The following is a 17,241-nucleotide window of genomic DNA, read 5'->3' on the forward strand; positions in this document are numbered from 1 at the left end:
CAGATGTCCTCAGGAGGCCGGGAACCAAACGGAGGCACCCGAGATGGCACACAGGACGTGCTCTGAGGCACAAACAAACCCAAGAATGGGGTTTGAGGTAACTAGAGAGGATCAAAGGCCATTACAGAGCTAAAACAGAACCGTGGGACACAAAGAAGGTCTCAGGAGGCAAGGTGACTGGGACCACAGAGGAATAAAAGAGATCGAAAGGGAGGTCAAGCGTTACCAAAATGCTGTGGAGCGCAGGGCAGGTCTTGGGAGGCATCCTAAATGGCATAGAGAAGAAAAAGACTGCTCTATTTTGGAAACGGAGATCTTGGTAGAGGCACAATTGTAACACGAGGAGCCCAAAGGGTGCTTATGGAGCTAAAAGTGTGCTGCGGGGAATATCTAAGACCTGGGAGGCATTGTGACAGTAGCAGAAGGCTCAAGGACATGATGATGAAGTCCAGAGGGGATTTGAACAGACTACAGATGTCCTCAGGGGACCAGGGACCAAACAGAGTATCCTAGTTAGCGCAAAGAACAATCCGACTGTTCTGGAGAAGAAAGGTGGCATCGGGAATGGTTCTCAGCAAGCGATAAGGGTGCAAAGTGCGCTACAGAACCAAAAGAGGGCTCTGGATCACGAGGAAGGCCTCAGGAGGTACGATGATGGGAGAAGAAGGGTGCCGAGAGCAAAAGAGAGACAGAAGGCGGCTCTGGGACACAAAGCAAAAGCCTGAGGGAGAGTTATCTCTGAATAAGAAAGACACAAAGCCCGCTGCAGAACTAAAAGTTGGCCATGGAACACAAGGATGCTCGCAGGAAGCATCGTGACAGAAATAGAGGGGTGCTGAGGCGACCGGAGAGACTGCTCGAGGGCACAAAGGTACTCAGAAAGGGGTTTGAACAGAGTACTGACGTCACGAGGGAGATGCTGACCCATTGGAGGCGAGCGAGATGGAGGAGAGGACAAAAAGACTGCTCTGAGGAAGAGGATGACCTGAGAGATGTTCTGACAAATCGAGAGGGGTATGAATTACACTCCAGAGATAAAAGCGTGCCGAGGAGACGCTCTAAAACCTCGGGATGAACCAAGAGAAGAGAAAAAAAATAAGAGACAAAGAAAATTTAAGAAGTGACAGAGTATGTGACAAATCAGAAAGAATTAAAAAATAGGGATAGGCAGCTTGATAAAAGTAGACATAGAAAGAAAATTTTAAAAGCAAAAGGGCACAAGGCAGAGGAGAAAAAAAATGAAAAAATGGGGACAGAAAACTAGATAAAAGTAGACACATAAAAAAATTGAAAAAAGTTACTAAAGGAGGACAAAATAAACAGAGACGTAGAAAAAAATAGAAAAATTGAGAGAGTACACAACAGACGAGGAAGAAACAAAAAAATAGGGACAGGAACTATATAAAAGCAGACGTAGCAAAAAAAATTTTAAGAGCGACAAGATAAAAGAAATAAAGGAAAAGTTAAAAAACAAGAAGAGCAAACTAAATCAACAAAGACACAGAAACAAAATTTAAAAACCGACAGGGTATGGCACAAACTAGAATGAAATAAAAAATAAAGACTGTGAACTGGAAAAAAGTAGATATAGAAAAAAATTTAAAAGGAACATGACACAGGACAGACAGGAAATAATAAAGAAATAAGGTTAGACATCTTGACAAAAACAGACAGCAAGAAAATGTTAAAAGTGACAATGTAGAAGACAGATAAGAAAAAAGCAAATAATACCGACATAAGAATACATACAAGTGACCATACAAACAAAAATTCAAAAGTGAAGAAGTTAAGAAAAAAAAAAATTAAAAAGCAAAAAAACCTAATTAGACAGAGACATAAAAAGAAAACTCTAAAAGCGACCGGGTACAGGACAGACTAGAATGAATTAAAAAAAAAAGAGACAGCAAACTGGATAAAAATGCACAAGGAAAGAAAATTTAAAAGCAGGACAGATAGGAAACAATGAAAAATCAGAGACATCTTGATAAAAGTAGACATGGAACAAAAATTGTAAAAGCGATGGGATACAAGAAACAGGAAAAAATTACAAAATAGGGACAGAAAATGATATTAAAGTACACCTAGAAACAAAAATTCAAACCAAAAAGAACTATGAGAGTAAAAAAATTAAAATTTTTTTAGTTAACTAGATGAAAGTAGACATAGAAAGGAAACTTAAAAAGCAACATGGTTCGTGACATACAGGAAAGAATTCAGAAATAGAAACAGGAACTGGATAAAAGTAGACATAGATGATTTTAAAAGCGCCAGGATTAAGGAAATAAAGGAAAAAATTAACGAATAGGGACGGCGAACTAAAACGGAGACATATAAAGTAAATGAAAAACTGTTGCGGCATACGTGCACAGCCTTTATCATAACAGGGCAGCCCTACTATCTCTCTCCATTCATTGCACCTATCTCCCTCTGTCTCTCTCTGTTGCCTCTCTTATATCTTCCTTCTGGCAATGATCACATCTGCTCCCAATTCCCTTCACCTGTTTCTGTTCTTGAATCAGCTGGTACTCATTAGGCCACCTCTTAATTCTTCTCCACATCTCTCCCTTTTTGTTTATGGTTTTGTAGCATTGCCAAAGTCCTATCTGAAACTCCCAATTCCAGAATTCTTCTCCACATCACCCCCTTTTTTGTTCTCAATTGCCAAATTGTTCATTATGTTCACTAGGACAAGTTCATATTCAAATGAAACCTGTGACCCATATTCTTTTATTGATTTGCGTACCTCCTTAATCACCTCATATGGTGGACAAACTTAACATTTCTAATTCTTTTTCCTATTCTCCATAACCCATATTCTTTTATTGATTTGCATACCTCCTTAATCTAATTCTTTTTCCTATTCTCCATAACCCATATTCTTTTCTTGATTTGCATACCTCCTTACACAAACTTAACATTTCTAATTCTTTTTCCTATTAACATTTCTAATTCTTTTTCCTATTCTCCATCACACAGTTCACTTTCCTCTAGAACATCACTGATACGTGTGTGTGTGGGTACGAATCCCTGCAGCAGATCTTCTTGGGGTGGGAGGACGGGAACAAATGGTGCTTTAGCCTCTATCGCTGCAAAACTTCACCCGCCGTTGGCGGTGAAATAAATCTTTCTTATCTTTTGATTTTCCCTCCAGAATTGCTGCCATTACATTCACTAGAACAAGTTCATCTTTAGCCTCTGTTTCTGTAAAGCTTCATCCGCCGTTGGCGCAAGTTCAAATGAATCTTTCTTATCTTTTGATTTTCCCTCCAGAATTGCTAAATCAGTCATGTTTTGCAACACCTGCTCTGCAGGATGCAACTTCTGCAGAGCTGCATACACACAATATTCCTTCTAGAACTTCTAGTTGCAAAGATTTCCTCATCTGCAGTTCTTCTACTGAGATGCCAACTGCCCCATGACTAATGTATAAAGTTCATATAACTTCCCCGCGGCTGCTCACCTCTGTATCCGTTTCTTTTCAACGGTTTTTTTCTTTTATCCCGTTTCCTTTCAATGGCTTTTTTCTTTTATCCCGTTTCCTTTCAATGGCTTTTTTTTCCTGTTTCCTTTCAACAGCTTCTATCCCATTTCCTTTCAACGGCTTTTTTCCTGTTTCTTTTCAACAGCTTTTGCAGTTCAGCGGGGCTCACCACTGGATATTTCTATTTTCTTTCTCCAAGACCTCCTTTCTTCAGGTTGTCTTCTTTCAGTCCCTGTTCAGGTGCCATTTGTTGCGGCATACATGCACAGCCTTTATCATAACAGGGCAGCCCTACCATCTCTCTCCATTCATTGCACCTCTATCTCTCTCTGTTGCCTCTGTTATATCTTCCTTCCAGCAATGATCACATGTCTGCTCACAATTCCCTTCACCTGTTTCTGTTCTTGAATCAGCTGGTACTCATTAGGCCACCTCTTAATTCTTCTCCACAAAAAACCATCAGGCTACATGACAGACGAGAACTAATTAAACAACAGGGATGGGAGTTTGATAAAAGTAGACATAGAAAGAAAATTTAAAAAGCGATGATAGTAAGGAAAGACAAGAAACAATTAAAAAATAAAGAGCGTGAACAGGATAACAGTAGTCAAAAAAGGGCATTTAAAAAAAGAGGATTAAGAAAGAAAACAAATTTGAAAAATAAGGACAAGGAACAAAAATGCAGACAAAAAGAAAATTTGAAAAGCAAAGGCGTAAAAGACAGACAAGAAAAAAAAAATTCAGACAGCGAACTGGACAAAAGGAGACGCAGAAAATATCAAAAGCAACAGGGATTAAGGAAGTAAAGAAAAAAAAAGATAATGACGGTGAACTAAATAAACAAACATAGAAAGTAAATTTTAAAAGCAATGGGGATTGAGAAGAAAAGATTAAAAAGTATAGACAGAAAATGAAAAAAAAAGTACATGTAAAAAAACTTTAAAAGCCATGGGATTAAGAGAGGAAAATATGAAAAAACAGGGACGGCAAACAAAAAACGGAGACATAGCAAGTACATTTTAGAAGCGAGGGGGTACATGACAGACAGGAAAGCAATAAAATATAGGGATAGGGAGCGTGATAAAAGTAGACATAAAAACAAAATTTGAAAATCCAAGGAATTAACAGAGAAAAGAACAAAAAAAAATAGGAACAGCAAACTAAATAAGCCAAGACGCAGACAGAAAGTTTAAAAAAGCAAGGGCACTAAGGAAACAAGAGAAATAAGAAACAATACAGACAATGATCTCAAGAAAATCAGACACAGAAAGAAAATTTAAAAGCAACGTGTTAAACGAGAGACAGGAAAGAAATAAAAAATAAGGATAGGCCTGTTGATAAAAGAGGTCACGGAAAGAAAATGTAAAAAGCAATGACATACAGGACAGTCAGGAAAAACTTTCAAATAGGATCACCAAAGTAGATAAAAGTAGACATAGAAACAAAGGTTTACAAGCCAAGGATTAAGAAATGAAAAGATTAAAAAATAGGGACACCGAATTAGAACAGAGATATAAACCAAAATTTTAAATAAGGCAGCACTAAGGAAGGACAAGAAGTAATTGAAAACTAAAGACATCAAACAGCATAAAAGTAGACATGGAACATTTTAAAAGCAACAAGGACTATGAGAAGTAAAAAAAAAAAAAAAAAAAAACCACAACAGGGAGAACGAACTAAATAAACAGAGACATAAAAAGTAAATTTTTAAAGTGACAGGGTACATGACAGGCAAGAAACATAAAAATCAGGGATAGGAAGCTTCGCAAAAGCAGGCATAGAAGGAAAATTTTAAAAACAATGAGGTACAGGACAGATAGGAAAAAAACTGAAAACAGAGACAGCAAAGTAGATAACAGTAGACATGGAATCAACATTTTAAAAGCCAAGGGATTAAGGGAGGAAAGAATTAAACAATATTGGTAGCAAATGAATATGCAGAGATAGAAAGAATTTTAAAAGCGAGAGCGCTAGGGAAAGACAAGAAATAATGAAGAAAGTAAAACAGCAAACGGAATAGGGGTACAAAGAAAGAAAAATGAAGGAGATGGGGAAAAAATTAAAAAATAGCAACGGCAAACTAAAACAGAGACGTAGAAAGAAAATTTTAAAAGTCATGGCAATAAGTAAAGCAAGAGAAAACAATTTGAAAATCAAGACAACGAACAAGACAAAAGTAGAAAATTTTTCAAGCCGATGGATTAAGAGAGGAAAGAACTAAAAAATAGCGACAGTGAACTAAAAGACATACATAGACAAAAACTTTTCAAAGCGACAGTACTAAGGAAAGACAAGAAATCATTAAAAATTCACGACAGGGAACAGCATAAAAGTAGACATAGAAAGAAAACTTAAAAAACAACAAGCATTATGGAAATAAAAGAAAAAAATTATGAAATAGGTACAGCAAACTAAAACAGATGTAGAAAGAAAATATAAAACCGAGGGCACTAATGAAAGACAAGAAATAATTAAAAATAAATACATCAAAGGGAAAAAGGTAGACATAGAACATTTAAAAAGCGAGGGGCATTAGGGAAATAAAGGGAAAAATTAAAAAGTAGCGACACCTAAGTAAGCCAGAGATGCAGAAAGAAAATTTACAAAGCAAAGGCACTACTAAAGACAAGAAATCATTAAAAAATAAATACAGCGACCCAAATAAAAGCAGACAGAAAATTTTAAAAGCGAGGTTGATGAAAAAAATAAGGAAAAAATTAATAAATCGTGACAGCCAACTAAAACGGAGCCATAGAAAGAAAATATAAAAAGCAACGGCACAAAAGAAAGAAAACAACAAAGGGAATAAAAGTAGGCATAGAAAGAACATTTAAGAAGTGATAGGCATTAGGGAAATAATGGAAAAAATTATGAAATAGGGACACCAAACTGAAAGAGAGACATGAAAAGAAAATTTTAAAAGTGACCGCACTAAGAAAACACAAGAAATAAATAAAAAAAAAAGACAGCAAATGGAATAAAAGCAGACAGAAAATTTTAAAAGCAACAGAGATTAAGAAAATGAGAAAAAATTAGAAAGTAGCGACGGCAAACTAAAACAGAGACATAGAAAGAAAATATATAAAGCAAAGAAATTAAGAACAGAGAGGAAAAAAAATAGGGTCAGCAAACTAAATAAATGGAGACATTGAAACAAAATTTAAAAAGTGATGAAGTAGAGGGAAGAAATTAAAAACACGAACAGGAAACTGGATAACTGGAGTCAGAGAGAGAAAATTTAGAAAGCAATGGGATACTGGCCGTATGGGTAAGGAGTTAAATATCGGGAGAGGGAGCCACAGGGAAAAGACATTGGACGAGCAACAGGGTGCAGAGCACAGGGAGTCACTGAAAAGAGAGATGGGTCATGCTGACTAGAGGGAGACCTAGAAATGCAATTTGCACAAACAATGGGGAAGAAGGCAGCACGGAAAAAATGAAATAATAGCAGGTGGGGAGCTGGAAATGTAGAAGGCGACGGTGTACAGAACAGTGCTGACAAAAGAGCAAAAAGCTTTAGGGAGCCGGGCAGCTGGAAAGGTAGACGGAGGCAGGGATGAGCAAGGAGGTAGGCAGAGGTCTGGAGAAGCACCGCAGGGACGGGTCCTCACACACGAGACGGGACGCACAACTCACCGCAGCTGCTGGAGACCGGCAGGAGACCTTTACTGCCCTGAGGCTTCTCTTTCTGCCCTTGTCCCTTCCTTCTCCGCAGTGCCGGCTGCCCGACCCTCACCCACCTAAAAGCAGGGGCTGGAGCGCTCCTCTCCCATGAGGCTTCCCAGACTCATGGCAGCTCACACGTGTGGCCAATAGAGGCACCGAGCTCCTGGCACCGTGTGCTGGTGGCGTGCTCTGTCGGGGATCGCTGGGAGAGATCCTTCCTCGCTGCAGGGATGGGCTGTTCCTTGCCGGAGACAACTGCCTGCGGAAGCCTCTTCGTTTCACTCTTTGGCCAGGTGCTGCAGGCAAGCGTGCCCAGACAGCCCCCTCCCCAGCTAGAGCCCCTTAGCACAGCAGGGCCAGCCCCATCCTCAGCCTCACAGGGGGCTGCCCTGACCCATCCCCACCTGCAGCCTTTTTAAACCCCTGGCCCAGCCCCATTCTCACCTCATGGGTTCCACCTGGGTGGCCCCAGCCCACAGCTGGAGCCCATCGAGAAGAGGGGCCATGGCCCCAGCCCCACAGCACATCACCCCTTCCCCTGGACCCAACCACAGCCACTTGCCCAGAGCCCAGCGGCTGGAAACGCACCCAGGAGCACAAAGGAGGCAGCAAAGGTTTGTTTCTTTACACGCATCAAAAATTTCGGCACCGAGTTGGCTCCAAGTCTCAGAATCCAAAGGCAGCAGGACAGAGGGAAAAGAGGGAAGAAGAAAGCAGGAGGAAGGACAGAGGAAGGTAGACAACAGGTATGGGACAGGGAGCCAAAAACTGGGATACAGGAAACGAGAGGGACGGGGAACCGCACACGGGTGATGAGAGAGACAGAAATGGAGCGCAGCAAGGAGGAGGATGAGGAGATGGAGCAATAAATAAGGGCGGGGGGGGTGGGTCAGAGAGCAGGGGAGAGAGAGGGGAGGAACCGAGCAGGACAACAGAAACAACAGAGAGGGACAGAGAATGAGACAAACACAGACAGGAGACAGAGGGACGGTGGGGGTGTCATTTTACAATGATGGAGAACTGGATAGAGCGAGACATGTAGAAAACTACAAAAGGGGAACAAAGCAGAAAGATTTTAAAAAAAAACACCAACAACAAAGAGGGACAGGAAGCTGGATAGAGGCAGTCATAGAGAAATTAAAAAGTGACAAACACAGGAAAGAATTAAAAAAGAGAGCACATAAGACGGATAGACTGAGAACTAGAAAGGGAACAGGAGAGAGAGGCAGGAAATTTTAACAATTGTTCGAGGAAGCTTTACAGAGGGAGGTTCAAAAGAGAAAATAAAAAGCGATAGGCTACCGGAAACACAGCGAGGAAAAAAATGGACAGGGAACTAGATAAATGGAGATATACAAATAAAATTTTAAAAGCAACAGAGTACACAGCAAGAAAGAATTAAAAACAAGGGAAAGGCAATGAGATGAACAGAGGCATAAAAAGAAAATTTTAAAAATGACTGGGTAAGGAAAACAGAAAAAAAATTTAAAATAGGGAGAGGAAACCGAATAAAAGATGAGAAAGAAAAAAATTTCAAAAGTAATGGGATACATAAGAGACAGGAAGAAAAATAAATTAGGGATTGGGAGCTTGATGGAAGTACACATAGAAGGAAACTTGAAAATGCAAAGAGGTACAGGACAGTCAGCAGACAACTAAAAATAGGGACAGCAAACTAGAGCACCGGTACATATAGAAACAAAATTTTAAAAGCCAAGGGATTAAGAGAGGGGAAAAGTAAAAAAAATAGAGACAGCGATCTAAACAGAGACATACAAAGAAAATTAATTAAGTGGAGCGCAGGCTGCGGGACATACAGGAAAGAATTAAACTAACACATTGGATGGGATAAAATTACACATGGAAAAACTAAAAAGCCACATCTTTTAGGAAAGACATGAAAAATCTAAAAAATAAAAAAGGGTGACCAAGACAGAAACCTATTAAAAAATAATAATAGGGAGTTTGATCAACGTAAATATAGAAAGAAAATTTCAAAACCAACTGGCAAGAGGACAAACAGAAAAAAAAAATAAAAACAGAGACCGCAAACTAGATAAAAGCAGACAGAGAAACAAAATTTTTAAAGCCGAGGGACTAAGACAGGAAAGAATCAAAAAATAGCAACGGCAAACTAAACAGATGAAGACAGAAATTGTAAAAAGCGACCGCGCTAAGGAAAGATGAGAAAAAAATTTAAAAATAAAGACAGTGAACAGGATAAGGTAGACTGAAAATTTTACAAGCAATGGGGATTAACGCAATAGGAAAAAATTCAAAAACGGCGACAGCGAACTAAAACGGCAAAGTAGAAAGACAATTTAAAAAGCAAAGACATGAAGGAAAGACATGAAATAATTAAGAAAAAGAGCAAAGGGAATAAAAGTAGGCAGAGAAAGAACATTAAGAAAGCGAGGAGGATTAGGGAAATAAAGGGGAAAACTAGAAAATAGGGACAGCAAACTAAAACGGAGACATAGAAAGAAAATCTTAAAAGCGAGGGCACTAAAGAAAGAGAAGAAATAAAAAAAGGACAGTGAAGGGAATAAAAATAGACATAGAGAGAACATTAAAAAATCGAGAGGGATTAGAGAATTAAAGGGAAAAACTAAAAAATAGGGACATCAAAGTAAAAGATGTAGAAAGAAAATTTAAACATCGAGGGCACTGAGAACAGACAAGAAATTGTTAAAAAAAAAGAAAAAAAACAGCAAAATACAAACAGCGAACGGGATAGAAATAAAAAAATCCAAAAAGTGACCAGGATTACAGAAATAAATAATACAGAAAAAATATTTTTAAAAGGCCAGCAAAATAAAATAGAGATGTAGAAAGACAATTTAAAAAGCGAAGGCATTAAGGAAAGACAAGAAATAATAAAAAAATAAAGACAGCGAAAAGAATAAAAGTAGACAGGAAATTTTAGAAGCAAATAGGATTAAGGAAATAAAGAAAAAAAATTTAAAATACCACCATTAAACTAAAACAGAGTTTGAAAGAGACAAAATCTAAAAAACGATAGCAAAGAATCGAGAGAAGAAATAATTTTTAAAAGATGGCAAAGGGAAAAACGTAGGCGTAGAAAGAACTTTTCAAAAGCGAGAAGGATTCGGGAAATAAAGGGAAAAACTAAAAAATAGGGACAGCTAACTAAAAAGGAGATGTGCGTAGAACACACAAAAAGTGACAGTGATAAGTAAACATGAGAAATAATTAAAAAATAGACAAATAAAGACCATAAACAGGATAAAAGTAGACTAGAAAACATTAACAGCAAAGGTGATTAAAGAAATAAGGAAATGTTTAAACAATAGCAACAGCAAACTAAAAAGAGAGACATAGAAAAAAAAATTATAAAGGGAATGCACTAAAGAAAAACAAGAAAAAATAATTAAAAGCTAAGGACAGCGAACGCGATAAAAGTAGATAATATTAAAAGCCAAGGGATCAAGAGAGGAAAGAACTAAAAAATAGCAACAGCAAAATAAAATGCAGACATAGAAAATTTTAAAAGCTAGGGCACTAAGGAAAGAGAATAAGTAATTAACAAATAAAGGCATCAAAGGGAATAAAAGTAGGCATGGAAAGAACATTTTAAAACTGAGGACAATTAGGGAAATAAAGGGAAATATTAAAAAATAGGGACAGCAAGCTAAAACAGATGAAGAAAAAAACTTAAAGCAAAGGCACTAAAGAAAGGCAAGAAATACGTAAAAGAAAAGACAGCTAAGTAAAGACCGGGAACAGGATAAAACTAGAAAATTTTAAAAATGAAGGGGATTAGGGAAATAAAAGGAAAAAAATTTTAAAATAGCAGCGGCAAACTAAAACAGAGATGTAGAAAGAAAATATAAAAAGTGATGGCACAGAAGAAAGAGCTGAAATAATTAAAAAGTAAAGACAGTGAATGGGATAAAAGTAGGCATAGAAAGAAAACTTAAAAAGCGACAATCATTAGGGAAATACAGGAAAAAAATCAGAAATAGGGAAAGCAAACAAAAACAGAGATGTAGAAAGAAAATTTTTCAAGTGATGACACTAAGGAAAGACAAGAAATTAATTAAAAAATAAGGACAGCAAAATAAAGACAGCTAATAGGATAAAAGGAGACAGAAAATTTTAAAAGCAACAGTAATGAAAGAAATGAGAAAAATATTTTAGAATGGCATTGGCAAATTAAAACGGAGACATAAAAAGAATATTTAGAAAGCAGGGGCACTAAGGGAAGACAAGAAATTATTTTTGAGAACTGCAAAGGGAATAAAAGTAGGCACAGAGAGAAGATGAAAAAAAACAGGGGCTTAGGGAAATAAAGGGAAAAACTAAAAAATAGGGACAGCATACTAAAAGAGATGTAGAAAGAAAATTTTAAAAGCGAGGTCACTAAGGAAAGAAAAGACAATTTTAAAAAGATAGCGAACGGAATAAAAGTAGGCATAGAAAGAACAATTAGAAAGCAATGGGTATTAGGGAAATAAAGGAAAAAATTATGTAATAGAAACACTGAACTAAAAGAGATGAATATTTAAAAAGCGACGGCACTGAGGATAGACGAGAAATTATTGACAGAAAAGACAGCAAAATTAAGACAGCGAACGTGGTAAAAGTAGACAGAAATTTTATAAGTGACGGTGATTACAGAAATAAGGAAAAAATTTTAAAATAGCACCCGCAAACTGAAATGTAGAAAGAAAATCTAAAAAGTCACGGCAAAGAAGCAAGAAAAGAAATAATTTTAAAAAGATAGCAAAGAGAGGAAAAAGTAGGCGTAGAAAGAACTTTTTCAAGCGAGGGGGAAAGGAAAATAAAGGGAAAAACAAAAAAAAAACAGACAGCGAACTAAAATGGAGATTTATAAAGAATATCTAAAAAGCAAGGATGGTAAGGAAAGACAAGAAATAATTACAAAATCAAGATGGTGAACATAATAAAAGAAGACAGAAAATTTAAGAAGCAAATAGGATTAAGGAAATAAGGAAGAAAGTAAATACTTCCAAACTAAAACAGAGGAGAAGAAATAAAATTTAAAAAGTGATGGCACTAAGGAAAAACAAGAGAAAATAATTAAAAAATTAAGACAGCAAATGAGATAGAAGTAGAAAATTTTAAAAGCAACAGGGATTAAGAAAATAAGGACAAATGAAGAAATAGCGATGGCAAACTATAACAGAAACATAAGAAGAATATGTAAAAAGCAACGGCACTAAGAAAAGACAAAAAAAAATTCTTATAAGACAGCGAAGAAAAAAAATAGGCAGAGAAAGGACATTTTAAAAGCAACAGGCATTAGGGAAATACAGGAAAAAAAAACATTAAAAAGGGACAGCAAACTAAAAGAGATCAAGAAAGAAAATTTAAACAGCAAGGCGGCTGCAGGAAGACGAGATATAATTAAGAAATAAAGACAGCAAACTGGATAAATGTAGACAAAAAATTTTAAAAGCAACAGTGATTAAGGAAATAAGGAAAAATTAAAAAGTAACAACAGCGAACTAAAACAGACGTAGAAAGAAGATCGAAGTGATGGCACAGAAGAAAGAGAAGAAATAATTTTTAAAAGACAGCAAAGGGAATAAAAGTAGGCATAGAAAGAAAATTTTAAAAGTGAGGGGCATTAGGGACAAAAAAGAAGTATTAAAAAAACAGGAACAGCGAACTAAAACAGATGCAGAAAAAAAATTTAAAAGCGACAGCATTAAGGAAAGACAAGAAATAAAGGTAGGCAATTAAAGACCCCAAATGGGATAAAAGTACACAGAAAATTTTAAAAGCAACAGCAATTAAGGAAATAGAATTGGTTAAAGTCGACATGGAAAGAAAATGTAAAAAGCAACAGGGTACACGATAGCCATGAAAAAATTAAAAAACAGCGATACGCAGCTTAATATAAGTAGACAGAAGGAAAAATTTAAAATTGATTAGGTACAGGACAGAGAGGAAAAAATTAAAAAATAGCGACAGTGAAGTAAAACTGAGAAACAGAAACGAAGTTTAGTAACGACAGGGTACAGGACATAGAGGAAAAAATTGAAAAATAAAGATAGCAAACTGGAAAAAAGTAGAAATTAGAAATTTTGAAAAGGGACGGGGTAGATGACAGACAGGAAATACTTACAAAATAACCATTGACAGCTTCAGAAATGTAGACGCAAGGTCGTGGTTTAACCCTGGCTGGCAACTAAGCACCATACAGCTGCCCGCTCGCTCCGCCACAGCGGAATGAGGACACAATCGAAAGGATAAATGTGAGAAAGAAACGCAAGAGTTGATATAAAAACAGTTTAATAATTAAGAAGAAATTGTTTAAAACATGTAAGGGGGGGGGGGGAACAAACAACAAAAAGAGAGGAAAATAAAACCTGAGACAAACAAGAGATGCAAATGAAAAAAATTGCTCACCACCGACAGACGGATGCCCAGCCGGTCCCAAGCAGCGCCCCCCCGCAAACCTCCACCCCCAGTTTTATTGCTACGCGTGACGTCATAGGGTCTGGAATATCCCTTCGTTCAGGTGGGGTCAGCTGTCCCGGCTGTGTCTCCTCCCACCTTCTCGTGCACCTCCAGCGTGCTCGCGGGCAGGGCGGGGTGAGGAGCGGAACAGCCCCTAGCTGCATAAGCGTCGCTCAGCAATAACTGCCGTGTCCCTGTGTTAACAACGCTGTTTTCGGCACAAATCCAAAACGTAGCCCCGTACCAGCTACTGTGAAGAAAACTAACGCTATCCCATCCAAAACCACCACGTGCAGAAATAAAATTTTAAAAGTTGTGGTGTGGAAAACACGGAAAAAAAATTTAAAATGGGGACAGAAAACTAGAAAAATGGAGACATAGAAAGAAAATTTAAAAAGCGTCGGGGAACAGATAAGACAGCAAACATAATAAATGTTGACATAGGAAAAAATTTATTAAGCGATGGCATTAAGACAAGAAAAAAATAAATAATAAGGATAGGGTAAAAAATAGAGACAGACATGGAAATATAATTTTTAAAGTGACAGGGTACACATCAGACAAGAATAAATCAAAAAATAGGGATAGGGAGCTTGATAAAAACACACATAGACTGAAAATCGAAAAAGCGATGGGGTTTAGGACAGGCAGGAAAAAATTGAAAAATAAATACAGTCATTTGGTTAAAGTAGACATAGAAAGAAAATTTTAAAAGCGACTGGGTAAAGGACAAGCATGAAAAAAGACTTAAAATGGGAACAAAACTGGATTAAAATCGACACAGAAAATTTAAAAAGCAAAGCCATTAAGGAACAACAAGAAAAAAATTTAAAACAAGGGTAGGGCGATAGAGAGAGACATAGGAAGAAAAATATAAAAGTAGAGGCATTAAGGAACAATAAGAAAAAGTTACAAAATAAGAATAAGGAGAAAAGTACAGAGAGACGCACAAAGAAAATTTCAAAAGCAACAGAGTACAGGATAGACGAGAAACTAAAACGTCAGACAGAAAATTCTTTAAAGTAGACACGGAAAGAAAATTTTAAAAGCGACAAGTACGGGAGAGACAGGAAAACATAAAAAATAGGGACAGCAAAGCGGATAAACTGTGACACAGAAAGAAAATTTAAAATGCGACGGCTTTAAGGAAAGACAAGAATAAATTTAAAAATAAGAATGGGGAAAAAATAGACACACACATAAAAGTAAATTTAGAAAGCAACAGGGAACACGACACGGCACAGAATTAAAAAATACGGATAGGGAGCCTGATAACCTATTTATCAGGTTAGAAAATTGAAGAAGCGATAGAGTACAGGACAGACTGGAGAGAAATAGAAGATGAAGACGGTGAACTGCAGAAAAGCAGTCATAGACACAAAATTTAAAATTGACAGACTATAGTATAGACAGGAAAAAATTAAAAAACGACAGGAAACTAAATAAATGGAGGTATAGAAAGAAAATTTTTAAAGCAACTGGGAACAGGGCAGAGAGGGAAGAATTAAAAAATAGGGACAGGGAATCAGATAGAGGGAGACATAGAAAGAAATTTTTCAAAGCGACAGGCTACAAGAAACACAGGAAAGAATTAAAAAGTAGGAACAGGGATGAGAATAGAAGGAAATATTGAAAGAAAATTTGAAAAGTGAGAAGATATTCGGAAGAAAGAGACTAATTAAAATTTAGGGAAAAGAAACCAGAAAAAGGGAATTATTGAAAGAGAAATTAAATAGCAATGGGGTACAAGAAATATAAGGAATAATTAAAAAATCAAGACGGGCCAGATAGAGAGAGACGTAGAAGGAATTTTAAAAAGCAACCGAGTACAAGAAACATAGACAAGAATTAAAACATAGGGACAGGGAGATGGATAGAAGACAACATAAAAAAAGAACTAAAACGGCAATTGGGTACAAGAAACAAGGGAATATTAAAAAAACAGGGACAGGGAGATGGATAGAGGACAAAGTAGAAAAAAAAAACGGTGATTGGGTACAAGAAACACAGGAATATTAAAAAAACAGGGACAGGGAGATGGATAGAAGGAACCACAACGAGAAAACATTAAAAGCAATGGGGTACAAGAAACACAGGAAACAATTAAAAAATAGGGACAGGGAGATGGATAGAAGGAAACATAGAAAGAAAATTTTAAAAGCATTTAAGTACAGGATAGAGGGAGGAATTAAAAAATAGCGACAGGGTGCCAGAGAGAGGGAAACGTACAAAGAGAAATTAAAATGTAACGGGATATAGAAAACATAGGAAAACCTTAAAAAATAAGGACAGGGAGACACAGAGAGGGAAACTTAGAAACAAATTAATAGGTGAAGTGGTACAGGGCAGAGTTGGCAGAAGAGTAACAAGTTTTGGGAGCCGGACAGGTAGGTGGGCCGGCAGAGAGGGAGACAGAAGCAGGGACGGGCAGGGAGGCAGGCAGAGACCTAGGGAAGGGCGGCAGAGATGGACCGGGACGCACGAGAGAGAAAGCGCGACTCGCCGCAGCTCCCGGCGCCGGTGGGAGACCTTCACCACCCCGACGCTTTTCTCTCTGCCTCGGCGGCAGGCACCTCGACGCTCCGCCGCCGCGAGGCTTCCCAGCGGCTCGCACGTGCGGCCGACGGAGGAACAGAGCTCCCAGCACCGTGTGCCGGTGGTGCGCTCTGTCGGAGACGGCTCGGAGGGATCCTTCCTCGCCGCGGGCACCAGCCGTTCCGTGCTGCAGGCAGCTGCCGGCGGGACCCTCTCAGATTCCGTCCTCAGGCAGCTCACCTTCTTCAGCTCCCTCAGGCAGGCATGCCTGGGCAGACCCTTCCCCGGCTAAAGGGAGGAATTAAAAAATAGGGATAGTGAGCCAGATAGAGGGAGACATGGAAATAAAACTTAAAAAGTGACGGGGTACAGGACAGGTAGGAAAACATTAAGAAATAAAGACAGGGAGACGAATGAGGGATACATAGAAGGAGAAACTAGAAAGCGGCAGGTAAAGGTAAACACAGGAAAAACTTTTAAAATAGGGATGGGAAGGAAGATAGTGGGAGAAATAGGAAGACCTTTCAAAAAGCGACAGAATACAATTCACACAGGTGAGAATTAAAAAATAAGGCTGGCGAGAGAGAGAGAGATGTGTGTATAAATGAAATTTTTAAGATGATGGGATAAAGGAAAGAGCGAGAAGAAATAAAAAATAGGAAAAGGGAGCCAAATACAGGGAGGCGTAGAAAGAAACTTTGAAAAGCTATGGGGTACAGAGCAGAAGCAGGTATTTATGAAAAAACAGAGTCAGGGAGCCAGATACTGGTAGGTAGAGAAATGAAATTTTAAAAGTAATTGGGGTACAAAGCAAAGCAGAAAAACTAAAAAAAAACGGAGACGGAGCTGGTTTGAGAGAGACATAGAAACAGTTTAAAAGGCAAGAGGGTACTGGGCAGAGTTGGAAGAACAATAACAAGTTTGGGGGAGCCATACAGGTAGGTGGGCGGGCAGAGAGGGAGATGGAGGAAGGAGGCAGGCAGACATCTGGAGAAGGGTGGCAGAGATGGGCCAGGATGCAGAGGGGAGGACACGCAACTTACCGCAGCTCCCGGTGCCGGCAGGAGACCTTCACTGCCCCGACGCTTACCTCTCTGCATCTGCCCCTT

General features: G+C 38.1%; 1 long non-coding RNA gene across 1 annotated transcript; it reads left to right on the forward strand.

Moving 5' to 3' along the window:
• Nucleotides 1–3,937: 3,937 nt before the first annotated feature.
• Nucleotides 3,938–6,503, forward strand: LOC142092284 (uncharacterized). Its single transcript, XR_012676992.1, has 2 exons — nt 3,938–5,657; nt 5,688–6,503. It is a non-coding gene; the product is annotated as an uncharacterized LOC142092284 (long non-coding RNA).
• Nucleotides 6,504–17,241: the final 10,738 nt, after the last annotated feature.

This window comes from Calonectris borealis, chromosome 23 (genome assembly GCF_964195595.1).
Source record: "Calonectris borealis chromosome 23, bCalBor7.hap1.2, whole genome shotgun sequence".
NCBI classification, from domain to species: Eukaryota; Metazoa; Chordata; class Aves; order Procellariiformes; family Procellariidae; genus Calonectris; species Calonectris borealis.